The sequence below is a fragment of the Armigeres subalbatus genome, chromosome 2 (assembly GCF_024139115.2).
Source record: "Armigeres subalbatus isolate Guangzhou_Male chromosome 2, GZ_Asu_2, whole genome shotgun sequence".
In the NCBI taxonomy this organism is placed as follows: Eukaryota; Metazoa; Arthropoda; class Insecta; order Diptera; family Culicidae; genus Armigeres; species Armigeres subalbatus.
This window is the reverse complement of record NC_085140.1, coordinates 325,656,190-325,678,243: the sequence shown is the minus strand read 5'-3', so window position 1 is coordinate 325,678,243 and position 22,054 is coordinate 325,656,190. Positions and strand designations below refer to the sequence as shown.

General features: G+C 38.1%; 1 protein-coding gene across 2 annotated transcripts in view; it reads left to right on the top strand.

Annotated features, from left to right (window-relative positions):
- Positions 1-22,054, top strand: part of LOC134212719 (uncharacterized) — an 863,774-nt gene that overhangs the window by 3,861 nt on the left and 837,859 nt on the right. For both annotated transcript variants that reach the window (XM_062690803.1, XM_062690804.1), the window contains exon 2: positions 12,552-13,820. The gene's annotated coding sequence lies outside the window, so the exon portion shown is untranslated. The remainder of the gene's footprint in view (positions 1-12,551; positions 13,821-22,054) is intronic.

Here is a 22,054-nt window from a genome sequence, read left to right as displayed (position 1 = left end):
ATGACTGTTTGGCAAACATGCCTCTTCATGTTAATCAACATGCTTACCAATCTGGAAAGTCCACCGTGACTCTTCTACACAAGGTTGTCTACGACATCGAAAAAGCATTTGCCCAAAAGCAATCATGCTTGGGTGCGTTCTTAGATATTGAGGGTGCTTTTGACAACGTGTCTTTCGATGCAATATTGGAAGCCGCACGATGCCATGGGCTACCTAATATAATTACCAAATGGATTCACCAGATGCTTAAAAACCGACATCTCTACTCGACATTACGTCAAGCAGCGATTAGGAAATTAAGTGTTCGTGGCTGCCCCTAAGGGGAGTATTATCTCCACTTTTGTGGAACCTCGTTGCAGATACGCTATTGAGATTACTCAATAATGGCGGTTTTCCTACCTATGGATTTGCTGACGACTATCTAATATTGATAGTCGGTTTGTGTATTACTACTTTATTCGACCTGATGCAAAACGCTCTTCAGGCAGTCGAAAGTTGGTGTCGCCAATATGGCCTTTCGGTTAATCCGAATAAAACATCTATTGTTCTTTTCACGGAAAAACGTAACCGTAACGGTATTCGCCCATTACATCTTTTGACTCTGAAATCAATGTAACGGATCAGGTAAAGTATGTGGGACTAATTCTTGATTCCAAGCTCTCCTGGACTCCTAACATTGAGTTCAGAGTCAAAAGGCGTGTATGGCTTTCGGCCAATGCCGACGAACTTTTAGTAAAACTTGGGGTCTTAAACCTAAATATATCAAATGGATTTACACAACAGTTGTACGACCAATTTTGGCTTATGGATGTCTTGTGTGGTGGCAAAAGGGTGAAGTGAGGACAATTCAGTCTAAATTAGGCCATCTTCAAAGGATGTGCCTAATGGCAATGACTGGTGCGTTCTCTTCGACTCCCACGGCTGCTCTCGAGGTTCTTCTCGACGTTGTCCCACTACACATACATCTCAAACAAGAAGCACTTTCTTGTACTTACCGATTATGGGTTCTCGGTTTCTTGGAAGAGAATCCTGTAAACCGCAGTTCTACACACACTTCGTTGTTACAACTCATGGTTGATTGGGACAGAACAGTCCTTGCTCCAAGTGATCTCACACTCGCTAGTAGTTTTCCTTATAGGACATTTTCAACACAATTCCCCTCGCGGGATGAGTGGACATCTGGCTATTTGGAGAGAAGTATGTCGGACAGCATTGTTTGTTATACTGACGGCTCCCTCTTCGAAGGTAGAGCGGGTGCAGGTGTCTACTCGCGTGAGCTAAGATTGGAACAGTCACACTCACTGGGCAGACACTGCACTGTCTTTCAAGCGGAAATATTTGCCATTATGTGTGGAGTGCAATCTGCACTTCAGAAACACATAATGGGCAAAGTAATATACTTCTGTTCAGATAGTCAAGCAGCTATCAAAGCCCTCGCTTCGGCCAACTCAAGGTCGAAGTTAGTAATCGCATGTCGAACTCCAACCGACGCACTGACTTCCGTTCATACATTGCACCTCACATGCGTACCCCCCCACTCGTCCATACCCGGACACGAACTGGCTCACGAGTTAGCTCGCACTGGCGCATCACAAGACTTTTTGGTCCTGAGCCAGCTATTCCAATATCTAAGTGTTGGGTGAAGCGTTTGATTAGCTCTTGGGCTTCCACTCAGCACAAACGGTATTGGAGTAGTTTGGATTCATGTCGACAAACAAAATTGTATATCCGAGAGCCATCTCCGGTAGTAGCTAACTATTTAGCTAATCTGTCTAAACAGAATTGCAGTGTCTTAGTCAAGGCCTTGACAGGTCACTGCCGACTCAACTATCACATGGCAAATATTCAACGTGTTGAATCCTTTGTCTGTGATGGTTGTGAATCCGATTATGGAACTTCTTATCATCTGATATGTAACTGCCCAGTTTATGCGCAACTGCGTTTCCAAATATTTGGTAAACACTTACTAAGTGAAATTGACTACAGAAACCTGAACCTTCAAAGCATTCTGTTGTTCATAACCCGTTGTGGTAAGGAGCTATGAGCTTTTGTACGTGTTGTATACGTTATATGCCCTCTTCAAGGGTACCTTTCCTCAACTTCCCATTTTTCTCCCATCCATATTCCTTTCTTTTTTGTTCACTTCCTTTTCCGTCAGGTGCGTGATGAGAAAGGCTGTGAAGGCGATGGCACAAATCTCCCGAATTGAGGTGAACGTGCCCCTGGAGCCGACGTTCTGATACCTGATACACTAGAATTCGTTTAGAAATGATGTTACGTAAAGCGGAGATGAGCCAGCCTCGGGCTGAAAGTCTCCTAAATAAAGACAAAAAAAAAAAAAATGTTACGTAAAGAGCTGGATTAAAGGCAAAGAGACGCAATGCCGAAATTGGAATATCGCATTTGCTGTCAAATTTTTTATTTTGTTTTTGTTTATTATTTTTACTAATTTAAATTGCTAACTATCTAAAACATGCATTCATCTCGTAGACTAGGTGTTCCATGTTTTCTTAACACTATCATCCTTATTTGATATGTTCCATTTTTAGTTATTACTAGCAGAACCGACGAACTTTATTTCACCAAAAATTGATTTATTATCTGATTAATTCTCGAGTTGTGAATAAATTGCTGTTTCATTTGTATGGCAGCCACCCTTTCCAAAAGGGGTAGGGGTCTCGAACCACCTCAAGAACCTTCCCCGGCCCCAAAAACCTCTGCATACATATTTTCACGCCGATCGGTTCAGTAGTTTCGGAGTCTATAAGGTTCAGACAGACAGTAATTCATTTTTATGTATTTAGATTAATACATTTCAATTGCCTCTGGCAGTTAGGATTTTTCCTCTGGTTGAATTGAACCATGTAGGAATTACAATGTTTTCAACTTAAACTAAACTTAACCTAACTTATACTAAAGGGTGCAAGGAGCTAACCGATGCAATAGAAGATTGCAACGATTTTTGTCTAACATTTGTTACTACCAACGACGCCCATGCGTCTGTGGCATGGACGTCCGTACGTAATCTTGGGGATCTCAGGGCCGGCACAATACCGCACTAAGGAAGACTTACCTGTTCTTTTGATCTGTTCTCAACCTGAAAATCAAACGTTTGAAGCATGCAAATAATGTTCGCGACACAAGGTAATTTATTGTTAATGGTTTAATCAAGCGCATTTATTGAAAGCTAATTTAGATAGAAACCACTCCACTGTTTTGTTAACTCACTGTTCCGTTGGACCTGCGTCGTCGGGAGGGCCTGAGTACCGGCACGTTCGGCCGGAAGGGTTGGGATCAGGCTTGGCCGGATTCGGGAACCTGCTTTACGATGTCGGCTTCAATATCGAGAGGTTTCACCGTGAGCGAAGAGGCAATCACGGACTTTTGGGGACTGCTTTAAAACGTACAGTCTTGTTCCACCTTCTGGGAAGCGTGCACCACGTGGCTGGCAAACCACTCAACTTTCCCATGTGATCGTTTCACTACGGTGATCACTGTACCAGTGTCTTCAATCGCGGATCTTCTAACGTTCATACGCGATAACAGGGCAAATACTTGAGCTGAGCGAGGAATTACTCCTTAACTTTTAGCTCCCGTGCGAGATAAACTCTTTTACAATTAGCACTTTCATAAACTTTTAGAAAATATACTCCACTTCACGCTATCCCAGGATTAAGAGCGTTTTCCTCCCTTGGGATGGGGCTTTTAAAGCTCAGTGGTCTGGTCGGGTTGAGTCGTCCATTCGGTTCGCCCACCCCATCGAATTCGGATCTTTGCGCGCTTCGTTGTTTCGAGCAGTTGGATTTTGGTGTGGATGAATATTGCTCCACTGTATATTGAGTCTATCTACTCCGTTTATTTAGATTTAAATTGAACGTTTTTTTATATAATCAAAATCATTTAATTGCATGAGGAAATTTACTTCTAAATACATATCTATTTATTTTCAAATTAAAAGTTCATCAAATTTTTGAAAATAAGTTTGAAAACTTTGGAAAAGGTTACACATTGGAAATTATTTTGTTGGACATTTGTTGCAATGTCTCAACGGAGGCAACTTCAGGATTATTTTCAAAATTTTATTTTAACTCTTCTGAAGTGCCTTCTTTCTGGTATCTAGTCCATATTGGCACAGCATACAACATGGCTGGTTTGCTCTCAAATCGATGGTGTCACTTCTATATCCAGGCACATTGCAGGTAAAATGCATCTCATTTCAATAATATTTTTAAAATATGAGAAGATCCATGAATTACGTAACGCAAAAATTGGCAGCTTTCAGCACCCCTTGCCTACTATGTCACGCTTTTTGTATGAAACATCTGAAAATATTGTATGAGCAGACACTTGTTTTTTATTGTGATTATAATTCTAGCGTTACATTCGAAAAGAACCTAATTCTAAAACGTTATATTAGGAAAATGCCGTTAAAAAAAGTAAATCCATCACAATTTCAATTATGCAGATTTATGGCACACAAGCAACCATAATATTGAAGTTTTGGATCAAAATCATCCAAAAATCTTTCGGAACCGATATAAAAATAAAGTCTATTTTTATGTTTATTTCAGAATAGATAAGTTGTTCAGTGTTTGCTCAACAATTATAGACTTTTTGTTCATGGTATTTTGCAAATATGAAATAGTGCTTTTAAGGAGAGAGTTTTTTTTTTCTCATTGTATTCGGGTCGACAATTTTTCAGTTATTTGAAAAGCCTTATCTTTGACAGTAGGAAGGCTTTGCTGGATTTGTTAGTTATTTTCAAATGTAAAGCGTGAATTATTAGGTCTATTTCCTCAATTAAGATAGAAATCGGGTAAAATGGGTCCTTTCCATGTTTTGTCAACAGGAGAAAAATCATCAAATGAATCCCCGGATTTCAAACATAAGAATAGAGAAAATGTGTAAAAATGCACCGGTTGGGTAAAATGCGCCATCACGTTTTTTTTTTCAGTTGATAACCCAAGTTTTGTCGCAAAATCTTTAGTACGTAGCCAATAAATATTGGTAAGCCCCCACTTGAAAAAAAATGATTAAAGTATGTTTATTGAAAAATTTAAGTATGTTTATTGAAAAATATTAGAAATTCTACGAAGTTCATTGGTACTATACCATGGAGGCAACTTCAGAATCATTTTCAAAATTTTATTTTGAATCCTCTGAAGTGCCTTCTTTCTGGTATTGCAGCAACTAGTCCTTATTGGCACAGCATACAACATGGCTGGTCTAGAAATTTGTTTATAAATCAAAAATTTGTTCTTAAGACAAAGTTTTGATTTTCTATTTATAACTGGATCCACCTCATATATTTGTTACATTTGGCTAGAAGGCCTTCAATGTGATTTTTAAAAGTTAATTTTTGACCTAGCAGAAGTCCTAAATATTTGGCTAGACCAACTAATTGGAACCCCATTGACAATATGTCTGCTAGAAGGTTTCAAATGAGAAGCTCCCGGCTTGTGTGGGGAAAATTATAAGCTGAGTTTTGGAAGCATTCGGTGAAATTTTCCTTTTTTGCAAGTAAGTGGAAAAAATATCCAAACTTTTTTGCAATCTACTACAAATGACACGAAAGCTTCGCCCCTTGGCGGAAAGGCCCGTGTCATCTGCAAATAAAGATTTTTGACACCCTGGTGGTGAATCAGTCACACCCCTTCATATTTTTTTAGTTTTTTTTTTGCACGAGAAAGGCACCAACACCGCTAGGTGGATTTAGCAGGGTATTTTATTTCATTTTGTAAATCTCGCCAAATAACTTTCAACGTGGGATCGCGAGTTCTTTGTTATTGCCTTCGCCTCATATTTTTAAAACGGATCAGAAGCTGAAAATCGTCGTCAATAATAATGGAGTTGAATTTAATTTCCCATTTATGAATTGCAATGCCTCTGACCTTGACAAATAAATTTGTCAATATCACTTTATCGAGATATCGAGAGGAATATCGACTTCAAAATTTCTATCGATATACGTTTTATATAAATCTCAATCAGCTCTATGATAATAAAAAGTAGAGCTGATTGGATTATTAAGGGCTTCTTGTGAGATTCCAAACGTCACAGGAAGGTAATCAGAGTCAAATTCAGCATGAGTTACCAATTAGCCCCACAGCTAGCTTGAATCCGTTAAAACTAAATCAATTGTTGAAGGATTTCGACTGGAAGAAAAACAAGTTGGTTTTTTTAGAGTTTTATTAAAGTGTTTTTTTTAATCTACAGATTAAGTTCAACACCGAAAACAAGTTGGTCCATTGGGATATTGAATAGCGTAATATCTCGCAGAAAAATCTTCAAATTAAATTTAACCATTGGAATTGCTTTGAGCATTATTCAATGAATGGTGTTTGGCATTGAAGTCACCAGTTATGAAAAATTTGGATTTGTTGCGAGTTAGAATTTGAAGATCAGCTCTCAACAAATTCCTTTGCTGCCCATTGCACTGGAAAGACAAGTAGGCAACAATAAAAGAGAATTGCCCAAACGGAAACACCCAAGGTTTCGAAAACTTTGGTTTCAAATGAAGAATATAATTTCTGTTTCAGAGAAGAACCAGTCCAGGGCTGAAATCGTCTTCAACAAAGAAAAGAATTAAATAAATAATTTATGTTTGATACGTCTATTAATGACAATCGTGACCTCACCACAGGCGCTGTCAAGACGATCATTTCGATAAATATAGTAATTTGGATCTCTTTTAATGGAGAGTCCTGGATTTAAATACGTTTCAGTTATAATGGCAATGTGCACATTATGAACTGTTAGGAAGTTGAATAATTAATCTTCCTTACCCTTAAATGGTGGAATTTCACCTGAAGTGCTATGTTGACCTTTCTAATTTGTGTGTCTTTATTTTTAAGAATCCATAAACTAAAAGTGCACGTGCCAGCAGCTCCAGTGTGTCAGCCAAGTCCTTAAACGAAGGAAATGTTAGAGTGTAGTCATTGCTGATAGGTATTAGAGACCTCGGCATCTCCACAGATACCACGTAAAGGAAGGTGTCTTGGTTTGACGAGTTTACGTTAGAGTTACAGTACGTAAAAAAGTTTATCCTCCCTCTACCAATTTCAATTTTTTTTTGTTTTTTCATGAGTGTTTCTCCATGATTTATGAATTACTTACGGCTACAAAGCAATACCATGCTGAGGGTGACTGGGTTCGATTCCCGGTGCCGGTCTAGGCAATTTTCGGATTGGAAATTGTCTCGACTTCCCTGTGCATAAAAGTATCATCGTGCCAGCCTCATGATATACGAATGCAAAAATGGTAACCTGGCTTAGAAACCTTGCAGTTAATAACTGTGGAAGTGCTTAATGAACACTAAGTTGCGAGGCGGCTCTGTCCCAGTGTGGGGATGTAATGCCAATAAGAAGAAGAAGAAGAAGAAGAAATTTATTTTTATTTATAACATTGCCATTAAGAATACGGCGTTTATATCTTTTCTTGAGATTTTATTATTATGTATCATTTAAAAGGGAAAATGAATACGCAAAAAAAAAATTATCCATTTTTCTGGCTCAATTAGTTTTAGTTCTTCGTGTGACCACTTTTTGCTTCAATATCTGCTCAGCATCATCGTGGCATCGACTCAATAAGCTTAGCAGTTGTTTCCGGGGTGATTTTATCCCATTCAGGCGTGATTACTTGCCACAATTGCTGGATAGTTGTTGGTTTTTGCTTTTGGACGTTATTTTTTTTAAATTGACCAAAGATGTTCGATCGGATTAAGGAGACTGTGCTGGCCACTCTATAACGTTGATACGCTTTTCCCTGATCCTCTTCGGAACTAGCTTTGATATCTCCGCCCCAACTTTAGCTTTTGTACAGCCTCAGGTAGTTTTCGTTTCAAAATGTCCAAATAAACTTCTTTGGTCATGATTCCATAGATGAACTCAAGTTCTCCAACGCTGGATGCAGCCCCGGATCCCCACATCATGACTCTACCTGCAGAAAAAAAAAACAAGGTTATGCTCAGTTGATTGAAAGTATCACTTCCATTTTCTGGGTATACCATCATACCCAATAAGCATTACTTTCGTCTCTCATCTGATCAAATCAACATATTCCAGTCAGCACATGACCATGAAGTGTCCCAAGCAGCACCACTTGTTTCTCAATAAGTATCAGCAACTGTGATGTGACTTACTAAAGGTTTGAATTATGCACAGCGCGTCGTATGTGGAACTTCTTTGTAACACAAAAAGCGCAAAAGGTGTGCCTACAAGTGCACCATATAAACAACAATGTTATTTGTAAGGGAACATGCGGGACTGATAAAAATAAATTTTAGCTGCAGCTGAGCACGAAGTGTTTTACAACATATCAGAAACATTGTGGGAACTGTAGTGTACCGAAATGTTATATTATTGTGTGCAACTAATCTGTTTTTCTGTTATGCCACATATTGAACCCAATCATCCAAGAAGTCATTTGAGAGGCAGATTGCGATACCAGTGGAACGGAAATGTGTTTCTGAAACTGGAAAGTGGCTTTAATGAGACTTGATGCATTTTCAGAATCTTCAATGCAATCCTAATAAAACAAGCAGCTATTTGAAAAATGTTGCACGTGCTGCTTGGAGTGGTCTAGGGCCCACTTCAATCTTATTTTGATATTTTTTGCGGACAAACATGCCTTCTTAAGTGCTACTCTACCCTTAAGAACTTTCTTTTGTACGGATTGTGATGTCAGTTGAATAGAAAAATGGCTTTCAATCTGGTTCGCAATTTTTGGAGCTGATAGTCCCTGATCCAGCTCCAGCTTTTCTTTGGAGAACGCCACGATCGCTTAGCTGGTGAGATAAAAACACGCTTTTTATATCTGCACCATTCTGACGACCGTATATTTGTGAAGCTGTACAATATCGGCAATATCATGGTAGCTTTTGCCAGTTTTGTGGTGTTCAATATAGTCAAATTTCGGATGCTGATCGATCGATCGTGCTTTGCCCAAATTTTGCAACAAATAACTTCCAATTTTGAAACTGAAAATTTGAGCACGAAAACTTCAAACTTTGTAATATTCGTTTGGGGTGGATAGACTTTTTTGCGAATTTTTTCACACTTTTTCATAATTCATCACATAAAATCTAAAAAAAGATATATACGCCGTATTTTCAATGGCAATGCTAAAATGGCTAAAATCGTGTTCTGAGCGCGTTTATTTAATAGTACCGTCTTATGGGGGGAAGATGATCATTTGATGTGTCAGTCAAAAGTGTTTAATTTTTTCATGAAACGGTAGTTAACAATATTATCCGTTCAAGTAATGTTACGTTACCGCTAGGTAGAAAATCCGAGTTTTTCGATTATAATCATTAAAATGTGATTCGTGGAAGAAAGAGTTTCAAATATTGACTTCGTAGACTTCTTTACGTAGTAAATTCAACATTCATACAAATAACTTAGTGTATTTTGACGGCTAGTTCACAATGATTTTATCCAGAGGTGAGCCAGCCTAGGGCTGCAAGCCTCTTTAATAAAGAAATAATAATAAAAAAAACAATGATTTTAGTAGAGCTGTCTTGATCAACTTCCCCCCCTAAACCAGTTTACTCAAAAAATGTGTGATAATTTAATTTATTTTAATAAATGCGAACGCATTTCAGAAAACTAAAGTTGTTGATTATTGCAACGTATAGCAGTACATGTTTTGAAAATATTTGTTACGATTGAAAATGTAAACACACATTGTTATTGCATGTTTTGTCTTAAAAATGATCATCTTCCCCCAGATGACGGTACCTTTATTTAGCGTAATGATGTCATTTAATCAGTAAATTAATGTGCTTTTTTGGAAGTATTCAGCTTACTGATCAATCCCCCTAAAAGAGAGATGAAAAATTTATTTTTTCCACTTCACAACATATAAGGTTTGATTCTTCATAAAAGTTGTAGCAAAAGTTCTCCTGAAAAACTTTGTCGAAGACACCAAGTTCGTTGCTGGTCCATCTCGTCATAAGTACATTGTGTTCGTTTTGTCCATGTCGTGTATCCAACGATCGTTGCATTGTCAGGTTGCCATTTATCCGGGTAACGTTGGAGGAATGCCTCCGAGAAGAACAAGTTGTCAGTCGTCATCAGGCAGCCGTGACGGTGAGGCGTGTACCCCAATACGCCACCGCATAGGCTGCGCATCCGGCGACTGACGAGGGTTTTTGGTGGGGGGCTGGGAATCGAACCCATGACCATTAACTTGAAAGGCGAACGTGTAGCCAACTACGCTACGGGACCCCATAATAACTGCAACTTGACACCGGGCAAATTGTGGCAGTCAATCTCATACGCATAACAAAGTACAAGTAATGAACTTTAAATTAATACCTAAACTGTAAAGTTGTAAGCGAATGTAAGTAATGTTTCATCAAAAACCATTCCCTACTTTGTAAGGTAGAAATCAATCACCCACCACAGGGAGTTGATGATCCAATGCACCATGCGTCTCCATATGATTCCTTATACATCGAACATGTTCAAAACTTGTTGGCATAAAATGCAATAAATGTCCAATAGTAATGAAATTACGAACTTGGTGTCTTCGACAAAGTTTTTCGGAAGAACTTTTGCTACAACTCTCGTGAAAACATATGTAAAGAGGATTTTTTTTTTGTTCATCTCACTTTTAGGAGGATTGATCATAAGACTGAATAGTGAATGCCTCCAAAGAAGCGCGTCGACTTACTGATAAAATGTCTCGAAGACGCCATTACGCTAAATCACATAATAAAAGTACGTAAAATAAACGCGCTAAGAACGCGATTTTAGCCACTGTGCAATGTGATAAAAAACATAAATTGATAAGTCATGGAGGAACACTCGTCAAATTAAACAGATTTCCCACAGAAAAACAAAAAAAAGGTAATTGGTAGCGGGTGGATAAACATGTTTTACATACTATATAATATAAATACTGCATAGCCCAAAACAAGTGGAACGAATCTTGCAAATCAATCGAAGTTGACAAAGGAACGTTAACTATTTTCAATTTATAATCAAGAAATACTATTTGGTGGAAAATGAATTGCAGATTCTCTACTCACGTTGAACATTTGGTAAAGGTGTTCTGTTTTTAAATGCGTATGGCGTGTGCTCAACCCAATGAGTATATTAATAAACATTGATCTTAGCCGTGTTCTTCGTGAACGAACATTGGTTCCATTAACGTGAGGTATTCAGGTTGGTTCTTTGGTTAAATACAAATTTCAAAGGCTATTGGTCAAAATGGTTTTGAAGCCTTTCATAATGGTATTTAGGACCGGAAAAGTGTTGAGTTGCCCCAAGCCCAAACGAAAAATGATTACTATTTGAAAGTATGACTAACTGATCTATGAGATAATACATAATATGAAAATACTGATACGGCATGCAGACTGATTTCTCTTCACTGGTGGCAGAAGACGATGCTGAGGGTTGCTGGGTGGTTCGATTCCCGGTTCCGGTCTAGGCAATTTTCAGATTAGAATTTGTCTCGATTTCCCTGGGCACAAAAATATCATCGTGATAGCCTCATGGTATACGAATGCAAAAATTTACCTTGGCTGAGAAACCTCGCAGTTAATAACTGTGAATGCACACTAAGCTGCAAGACGGCAATGTCCTAGTGGAGATGTAATGCCAATAAGAAGAGGAGGAAGGTGTCAGAAGATGGGTGGTACGATTTGCTCATACATGGCCCGTGCAAATAGATTTTGAATCGACGAGTACTGTTGCAAATGACATCAACATCTAGTCGATTGGTTTTTGTTCCGATGATACCTCTGTTGTCGTTGTTGCCGGAGTTTTGGTTTTGGTTTGACTGCTTCGTGGAATAAATGGCATTCACCATTCCCATCCCTGCAGATAGTTATTATTATGGCAATCATTTCTGATACTTTCCCAATCTTGTCCTTAATAAAATTAGATTCACTCGTCGTGGGTTGTTACTTTCTATTCTTCAAACAATATTTCTTCAAGCACACACATGTAAAATCATCTTCAATGTCTTGTTTTTGAATCGAATCCTGCATAGGTTCGGATTTATCAAAAATAGAACGCGTACCACTTTCCACGTATATTTCTCAATGAAAAACTCCCACACCCGACCCACAGTGCGTCACCGGGAGAATCGATGAGAACAGGAGAGAACACACGTAACAATCGCCAGTGCTTGTCCCAACGAACAAGGGCAAGACGCACGTGGGTGGTTGATACCTCCCCCGTCGACGACCGACGGCCGCGTGCTACGAGAAAAGTGTCCCGACTGGGAGTGCGAGAAGTGAAAACCGGAGCGTGAGAGACTGTCCGATTGTAGGCAAAGAGTGCGACCGTTCTTATCATTATCTATTGGGACCTCGTGCGGTGTGTTCCTACGTCTGTGTTGGTCCTAGTCGTCCTTCTAGGTTGGTTGGCATCGTTGTCTTCGTAGGACGCACCACCATGATTCGCAGGCTGGTGTGTTTGTGCACCGACGTCCTCGTTTTTACTACCTAGACACATGCTCCTACGGTTGCGGTGATCCGTCTAAAGGTTTTTCCAACCAACCGGAGCGACGTTCTCATCAGTTATCTTCTTCTTTGGCAGCATGAAAAACGGAAAACTCAGCTGGAAAATTGGTGTGTGCGAATGAGCCAGCATTTCTACTATGTTTGACTAGCAGTGATGTGAACGGTGACCGCAGGGGATAAGACTTCACAATAGAACCTCCGGTGGATTTTCCTGAACGCAAGTCATCATCGTCATCCGAATGAGCCATTGAAAGTGAGTGCAGTGTGTGGAAAAAAAAGCACAAAAACTACCGGGGAATTTGCTACAATAGCCCCACTGTCGTGAACTCAGTCGGAAAACAAGTGGAAACAACCCTTCGCCGATGGCGTATCATAACTAAACACTGTCTATCCTTAACAAATAATACCACAAAAACCTACAAGTAGTGAGTGTAGTGAATCTATAAGGCTTTGTAACTCGTAGTGTTTGTCTACCTCTGCTTAAGCTCCTAAGCGGAATTGGCATATAACTAGGAATACTAACATCCGTTTCATGAACTGTGTTTAGTAGCAGTAGAGACCCTCCTCGTCGTCCAACGCCCGCCCTGTACTCGTTAATCGTACTGGTGTAATCGTCTATTCTAACAAGCAAACCAAAAAAAGAAAAGTGTCGTCGGTGTCTATTGTTGTCATTGTTGTTGATGCTGCTGCTGCTGCTGTTGTTGTTACGCTGTTAGTGCAGTATAGGAAAAAAGAGAAAAATATTCAAAACCAAGCTAACAAGTGTGTCTATGAAAGCTTACCTAGTCAGAAGAATAGTGTGGAAAAGTGAAATAACAACACCATAAGTGTTTCGCCGGAGCTTCTATCTACTCAACTATATAGGCGAATCGCGTAGTGCATCTGTGCCCTGAAAACTGTTACGTCTATGAGAATATATCCATATGCATACATAGCCCCCTACTGTCTGTCGCTGACTACCATTACTCATCTATACTAGGCAAAAGTGGTGAAACAATACGAACCCGGAAAAGGAAGATATTTAAATCATAGAAAAACAACTGTCACCGTGCGTCTGCTGGTGAAGAAGCGAGTGTTTGGTGGAAAAGTTAATTGTTACTAGTGGGGGAAACGACGAGAAGAGAAAAAAAAACGAACGGAAAAACCGACTAGTGGCTTCCGCACTGTGGCTTTTGTTTTGAGAAGAAGAACAATCGCAAGGAATACACACTCCAGTTGGCGCAAATGTGAACGGTGGTTTGAATGGAATTTTCCGGCAGAAGATAAACCAAACGAAAACTGCAACAATAGTGTTATCTGCATTGCTGAACCGCAGTGGAATCGGGCGGAATTGGTGAAATTGTGGGTAAGTTTTTCCGCTAGGTTAAGATTAATAATTCCAACGTGATCTATTTTGTGGACTAATTTAGGTCATCATATTTTACTTGTTTTGATTTTAGCTGAAATGAGCTCCTTGTTTTGTTCTGATGCACAGCCAATAAATGCCATTTTTGTTTTCGAAAAGCATTTATATAAAAGAGACTTGATCTCATTTCCAATATTTTTGTTCGACAATAGTGAATTTGAGGTGGTTAAATCATAGATATTTTATGTTTGAAGGAACTTCGAATGTTTGAAAATTTTTGTCAACATTTGACGATAGGGAGCGGGACCATTTGGGCAGCACCCCCTATTCTCGTCCGCTACGTTAATAACTCGACCGCGTTCCAACCAAATGGCTTGATTGTTTGTATATCATTAGATATCGACAGAAACTAACCATGTACTAAAAAACAAGTAATTCGGTTGTAATGCGCTCGAGTAATGAACGTTGCTGACGGGAATAGGGAGTGCTGCCCAAATGGTTCTCTACCCTATGTACACGAATTCTTGAAGATGTTTGAAAAAGAATTTGGAAATATTCTGGGAAATTGAAAAAAATTGGAAGCTACTTTTTGATTTCATTCACCATTTTTTTTTCAGAGATGACATATTCTATGTTTAGATGTGCATAATAAAATACCGGGAATTTATTGATAAACCAAGAATAACGTGGAAGCCAACTTGAAACAAATTTCAATCGCTGAGTGAAGGATCAATGTTTTTTATATTGTATGTTTTCATCGTTTCTACTGTCTATTTGATTATTGCAAAGCTATTTTTAATGTCACGATAATTATGTTGAACTGTAGAGTTAAATTAAATTATATTGTATTATGTTTCAAAATGTTGTTGATAAGAAGATTTAAGATCTAGAAGTATACGTTGGATATATGAGTGTTGAGTCGTGTAATATTGCTATGTTTACTAGTTTTAAGCAACAGTCTGTACAGTGTAACTGAAGACGAAGATCAATAAATAAATAAAATTTTAAAAATAAAACAAAATAATAATGGACGTGTATTGCTGTTCAATTTGGCTGTGCATGCACTTCTAGATTGTGAAGAGACTTGATGGCCTTTTCATGATATCTTCCTTAGCCTAGCGGTAATATGCGCTGCTACATTGCAAAACCATACTTGCTTCGGCAGCCACCACATATTTAGTTTCTAACGTCACGAGCGAATCGAATGTCTCACCAGATATTCTGACGCTCGATTTGGACCCTTCCAGTGTCGCACGAATCAGCCAAAAAGGCTTTATCGCAAAGCCATGTTCTAGCATAAGGGCTTTGTGGCCGTGCCTAGGCATTGCAATTTATCCCATCATTCGATCTTCTGAGCAAAGATATTGATGAAATGATGGGATACTGATCTTAGTTATCTACCTGCTCAGTGAACAAAGTGCAATGTTCGTCAAGGAGGAACATATTTTCACTGATTTTGTTGTAGCAACGCCTTAGCAACGTGGAAAAATCACGAACTGCACTGGCTATCAGGATCATCATCAAATGTTCAAAAGATAATATCTTTCCATAGTGCTCTTTGATTAGGGATAATATCTTTGCACAAGCAAAGATGATATCCTGTGCTCAGATGATATTGCAATGCCTGGGTGCCTGTGCGGCGTTAGTCATCAGCACATGTGGGTACTGTGCACTAGCTGAGTTGAGCTGGGGCACGATGGAGCACTCGATCCAACAAATCGAAGATTTTTTCTAAAATTTAATTACATACCGTTATGGCTCAAATTTCGAACAGGACTCATATTCCGAACACTCGCATTCAAACGGTCATTTGATCCATATTCGCGTAGTTTTCTCCATAGGATCTTGCATTCTTTTGCAATCTTGGTCCTCCGTACGACAAACCGATGAAGCTATGTTCGGGATTTGAGGCAAAATGGTACGCCAAAATTGTTCTGAGAAAAAAAAACTGATTTTCCGCCAATTTGTCACAGGTGGAGTTAAGCTGGGGTACGATGGAGCAAGTAACCCACCAAATAGAACATTTTCTCTAAAATTTAATATACGCCAAAGTTGTTCTGAAAAAAAGTTGTCTTCCTGTTTTTATGAATTATTTTTTTTAAGGATTGAACAGAAAATCTATGGAAAAATTTTTAATGGAATTTCCAGACAAATACCAAATAAAGGTTTGATATTTATTTAAAGATTTCTAAAGGAATTCCTACTGAAATTACTTTAGAAACTCTTCATAAAATTCCTTCAAAAACATCCATAGGAGTTGTTATGAAAATTCGGACAGTAGCAAGACAAATCCCTGTTTTGAATGTGGAATTTAAACTTCATGCCTTGCCTTGTCATAAGACGAGTTTGTACAATCCCATTGAATTCCACCACTTAATTGTATCTTGACGGATACGTATTTCGACCTCAACAGTAAGGCTGTTTTCAGTTTTTACGAGACACTGAAGACGGCCTTACTGTTGAGGTCGGAACGGAATACGTATCTGTCAAGATACAATTAAGTGGTGGAATTCGATGTGATTGTACAAACTCCTCTTATGACAAGTGAAGACATTCCACTAAAAAGCCCAAAATAATTTTCTTAACTTCATGCCTTGCTTTTTGCCAAATTGAATCCTTAAGATATCAGGATTGCGATATCCATGATCATACTTCTTTTAAAGTTTCTTTGGAATTTACTTCTAGAGTTGCTTCGGAAATTTTTCCATAAATTTTTTTAGAGTATTCATCCATGTGATAACAGGTGGCCACTAAAAAGCGGGAATGGAAATAATGGCTCGGGAAGAAAACTACAAAGCAGCAGTGTTGTCCTACACTCAGTGCGAAAAATTCTGCTCTTTGATTTTACTCCATCTAAACCATTTTATAGTTTTAACTAAGTAAGTGCAACTAATAGAGCGATATTTGAATTTTCTAAATGTCATGGCAAACTGTCAAAAAAATGCACTCCAGAGCCACAGGAGCGCGCGCACTGAAAATACACTGGAGTGTTTTCACTGGAGTGTATTTTCAGCGCGCGCGCTCCTGTGGCTCTGGGGTGCATTTTTTTGACAGTTTGAAATGACATTTAGAAAATTCAAATATCCTTCTATTAGGTGCACTTACTTAGTTAAAACTATAAAATCGTTTAGATGGAGTAAAATCAAAGAGCAGAATTTTTTGCACTGAGTGTAAAACAACACTGCAAAGCAGTACAGTTCAATCTTATATACATTATATAGAGAGTTGGCCTTAGTCTTTAAACTTAGGTTAATGAACTATTCATTATGGTCCGTGGTCCGCCGTGCGGCGTAGTTTAATCTTGCAGGTATCACATGACCGCTGGACGGCTGCCATTTCCGGATGATGCTTCTGATCCTATTGATGAGTTGCTTCGTGTCTTTGGCCTTCCAATCACCTTTGTATACAATGGAGCTCAGTAGACCAAAAATCCTTTAACAGTTTTCGAAACATTTTCACGCTTAAAATTGTCCACCGTTTACTTTTACCTAAATCTTGTTCGCTTTAAAAAATGGTACAATGTGCGTCGCATTGCTACCTGTTTCGACGCCATGTTGTAAGCAATTGAACATGTTGGAGTGAAAATGTGTGGGCGAAAACTTTCGGATTATACTAAGGATTCATTAACATAAGGAAATATTTCTCTGAAAACATTAATGTACGAACCTGGCTGTTCTATTCCTCAGCTCCGATAGCGAGACGCAGTGAATTCATCAGGCTCAACATCGACCGTTTAATTGTTGGAGGATATCCAAGGGGACCACTTATATTTCATCCAGAGACCAACGGAATCAGCACGGGAGCATTATAGTTCACACTTAAGGAAACTGCATGCACAATTCTTCACTATCAGTTTAAAAAAACACGCGCGTTAACTAATTACTATTTATTGCACGAGAACATTTTTTGGACAAAGACTATATTTATCGAGCACACTTATGTATATCTATATTTGCACTTAAAACTATACAGATTAAAATTTTGTGGGCCCATGCCCAGCGTACTTGTCGGCGGTCCAGTTTCAACTAACTCGGTACTGCTGCAGTTGCTGTGATGCGATTGATCGACGATTATTCGGCAGTAGTGATCCGAGAGCGAAGATCTCACGCTCTTATCGTCGTTATCATACGGCTATCAGTGACCGAACGTGTAAGTGCTGATGGATTGAAGGAAAAACTATGACGATGATGGCATGTATCCTACCGCTGCACACTGGTTCAGAAGCCCACAAAACGTGCGTTTTTTAGTTTTCGACCTGAAAACTACATTTTAGAGTCATGATGTCTTCAGAAGAGTTGAAGGATATTTCTTGGGCTTTCTTTTGATAAGAAAATATCAATGATCTATCCACCTTGAAGGGCGGTATGAAATAAAAAATTTACGCAGGTGTACAAAAGCAGTGGTTGTCCTCTGCAATGTTATAAAGAATGTGAATTGGAACATCTTTTCTGAAGACACAATATTGGACAAACTGTTTTGTAACGAATTAGAGCACGTTTTGTATGAATGACCCCCTAAAATCATATTTTGATCATAACTTTTTTGAAAATGATTTTAGCACTATGGTTTATTCTAGAAAGTTGTGCATAATGACAAAAAACATGTTTGACTAGAAGACTACTTTGATCTATCCTGAAACCTGTCAAAGTTATTAAGGAATCTTTAGAAAAAAATGTCAATTTTCACATCAACACACCATGAAAAGCGGCAAGAGGCGGCAAGCCAAACAGTCACCATCTGAAAGATTCGGTTTTAAGCTGCCGAATGCACAATGTTTTGTTTTGTTCCGTCGTGTTCCACTATTGTTTTGAATCAACTTAAAATAGTCCTTAATGTACGTTTTTCAGTACAACTGTTACGTAAACAATTAAAAAGTGGCTAACATGATTAGATACCCAACTAACATTTAATGTCAATGTAAATGTTATTTCAACTCGTCTATACGGCTTCAAGCTGAATATGTGTGGTATACATATGATCAAGAACTTCTATTCAATGCTTTTACCAGCAAATCTGGCGAATCTATTCAGCTGTTTTTGACGTGTCTGCACAACTACTTTACAGCATGTTACACAGTTTTTTCTCAATCTTTACTAAACCATTTAGTAATATAATTCGCTTCAATGGCGCTTATTCAGATTTTTGAAATCTGTTAAATAAGTTTAATACAGCCACTGAATTCAATTTGATTAAATATTATTTGAGAGGAGAGTCAATTTCGGGAGTTTATTCAATGTTTTTTTTTGTGAAAACTCAAATATCAATTTTGTTGCTACCTAGATTCGAACTCCTGATCTCCTGATTCAATGGCCGCTGCTCTGTCATCACCGTCACTTTGACATATGTAAATAACAAAAAAAAATTATGGATGTGCTTCTTCGCATACCCTATAGGTTGTTTTACTAACGCTATTTTCAGATTCATGCTGTATAAACGTTAGAAAGAGGCCTACATGCTGCTTTCAGCACATAAGCTTAAAAATTATGCTTTCAGCATTATTTCAACCATTATTCAAACATCTATCAGCATGTTCTGTTGGCTAACTTTTATCCATCATCAATCGCTAAAATTGTTTTTAGGCAACATTTTCTCGACCTGTATAGAGGCTACTTTGCTGCTAATCGTTTAACAGTAGCCGTCAACAGAAATATCGCTTCTATATGGCTTGTTTTCTTACGCTATCTACTAGCATTAATGACAGCGCTTTGTCAGTTGCTATAAGAGCAGGTGAATATCTTTGTAGCTGCATTACAGAAATCAATAGCTCATACACAGCTCTGGCAACAAAAATCAAATGTAAACATAGCGGTTTTGACGTTCCATACTGATATGCTATTAAAAGAAGCAGTAATAGGTTTACTTAAACGTTGTGTAATCTTCAAAGGTACAGAAGTTGCCTAAAAGCTTCGTTAGTTTATTTATAGCGCCATTACGCTATATGGTTAGTGCTATAACAACAGCAAAAACGTTTTCATTGTGAATGCTACTCACCGTAATATGGGAAGTTGCTAACAAGCAACTCAGTTACATACATGAGCTCTTAACCGATAAGCTTTGTTGCTAATTCAGACAGAGCTGTTTTATGACTATATGAAAGCTGCATAAACAATAAAAGATTAAATATATTCGGCACACTGACTAGCTGATAGGTATTTGGGTAATAGTCGAGTTGAAGTTTAAGGGATTATTTGCGAAGGCTTTTCTTTTATTCAGCATTGGCTGCTTTTATTCAAATATTATACAGCCAAAGGCTAGAAGTTGAAGCTTTTAGCACCAAAAATGTTAGTTGGGTATTTATTGCATGGTTACAATCTTGACAAATGACAGCCATTCGTCTTAAATGTGACTGTTTCTTCGTGATGGAGATTGTTACTAGGTAATAAATTACCAATCATGTTAGCCACTTTTTAATTGTTTACGTAACGGTTGTACTGAAAAACGTACATTAAGGACTATTTTAAGTTGATTCAAAACAATAGTGGAACACGACGGAACAAAACAAAACATTGTGCATTCGGCAGCTTAAAACCGAATCTTTCAGATGGTGACTGTTTGGCTTGCCGCCTCTTGCCGCTTTTCATGGTGTGTTGATGTGAAAATTGACATTTTTTTCTAAAGATTCCTTAATAACTTTGACAGGTTTCAAGATAGATCAAAGTACTCTTCTAGACAAACATGTTTTTTGTCATTATGCACAACTTTCTAGAATAAACCATAGTGCTAAAATCATTTTCAAAAAAGTTATGATCAAAATATGATTTTAGGGGGTCATTCATACAAAACGTGCTCTAATTCGTTACAAAACAGTTTGTCCAATATTGTGTCTTCAGAAAAGATGTTCCAATTCACATTCTTTATAACATTGCAGAGGACAACCACTGCTTTTGTACACCTGCGTAAATTTTTTATTTCATACCGCCCTTCAAGGTGGATAGATCATTGATATTTTCTTATCAAAAGAAAGCCCAAGAAATATCCTTCAACTCTTCTGAAGACATCATGACTCTAAAATGTAGTTTTCAGGTCGAAAACTAAAAAACGCACGTTTTGGGGGCTTCTGAACCAGTGTGCGCTGGTCGCAGAAACCTATTGTCTCGCACGTAAACAACTCTGCAGGGCGATCGTTCGGCCAGTCAATAGGTGGTCAGTAGGTCAGTGTGTAGATGAAATTATTCTGCAGCCTGATGGACGGTTTGGATGCGCTGACCAGGGATGTAGTCAAAGGTGGGTTGGATTGATTGGTCGCAAACAATTAATGTTCTCATAGAAAAGTATTGTATTGATATATAGTATTTAAATTCTCGTTTTTTAGTGACCACCCGTTATTTCATTAATTCATCTGAAAGGTCGTTCGGGAAATTCTGCAGACATTTTTTCTTAAAAATACTCTAGAAATTCTTTCAGGTAGGAAGAAATCTAAGAAATCTTTCTAGGAAGAAATTTAAGGAGATTCTTCGAAATTGATCTAGAGCTTCATTCTGGAATTCTTTCCACTTTTTTTGGGAATTCCTTCGGATATTCCTTTTTACTTAGAAATTATTCCAAAAAGTTCTTAAATATTTCCTATTTAATTCTTTGATAAATTTCTACAAAAATTCGTCCAACAATATTTCCGGAATAATTTCAGCAGAAATCTCAAAAGGAATTTCGTATGGTATTTCAAAAAAGGATTTCCTGAAGGAAGTTTTTATGGATTTTCAGGAGAAATTTTCAAAGGCCTTTCCCTGGATAGATATCAAAAGAAATTCTTGGCATAATTTTACTGCAGAGAATTCCTAGAGGATTTATCAAAGGAGTTTATGTAGATTGCTTAAACCGTATCATTAAGAAACTCCTAAATCAATTTCCAAAGAAATTTCGAAGGATTTCTCCTAAAGGAATTTCTGTTGGTACTCCTTAAAGATTTTTTGGAGGAATTAAAGGTAAGAAGATTTCCATAGGAAATTCTTCAGGAATTTCAAAAGGAAATTTTAAAAGAATTTCCGGAGATATTCTTAAAGAATTCGTAAAGGAATCTATTCATGCGCCTTTCTAATCACTAAATGTAACCAAACGCTTGTCGTCTAAATTTCTGGCGTCTGCTCTGCGTGAAACCTTGTTCGATCGCCCTCTGCGGAATGCCGATCAAAAGACTTGGGCGGCGGAAAGCATCTGTCTTGTAATCAATACAGAAGGCCCGTAAGCCTCGACTTTTTTTGATTTGACATGGGTTTGAAGTGCAGTGTGCACCCAAT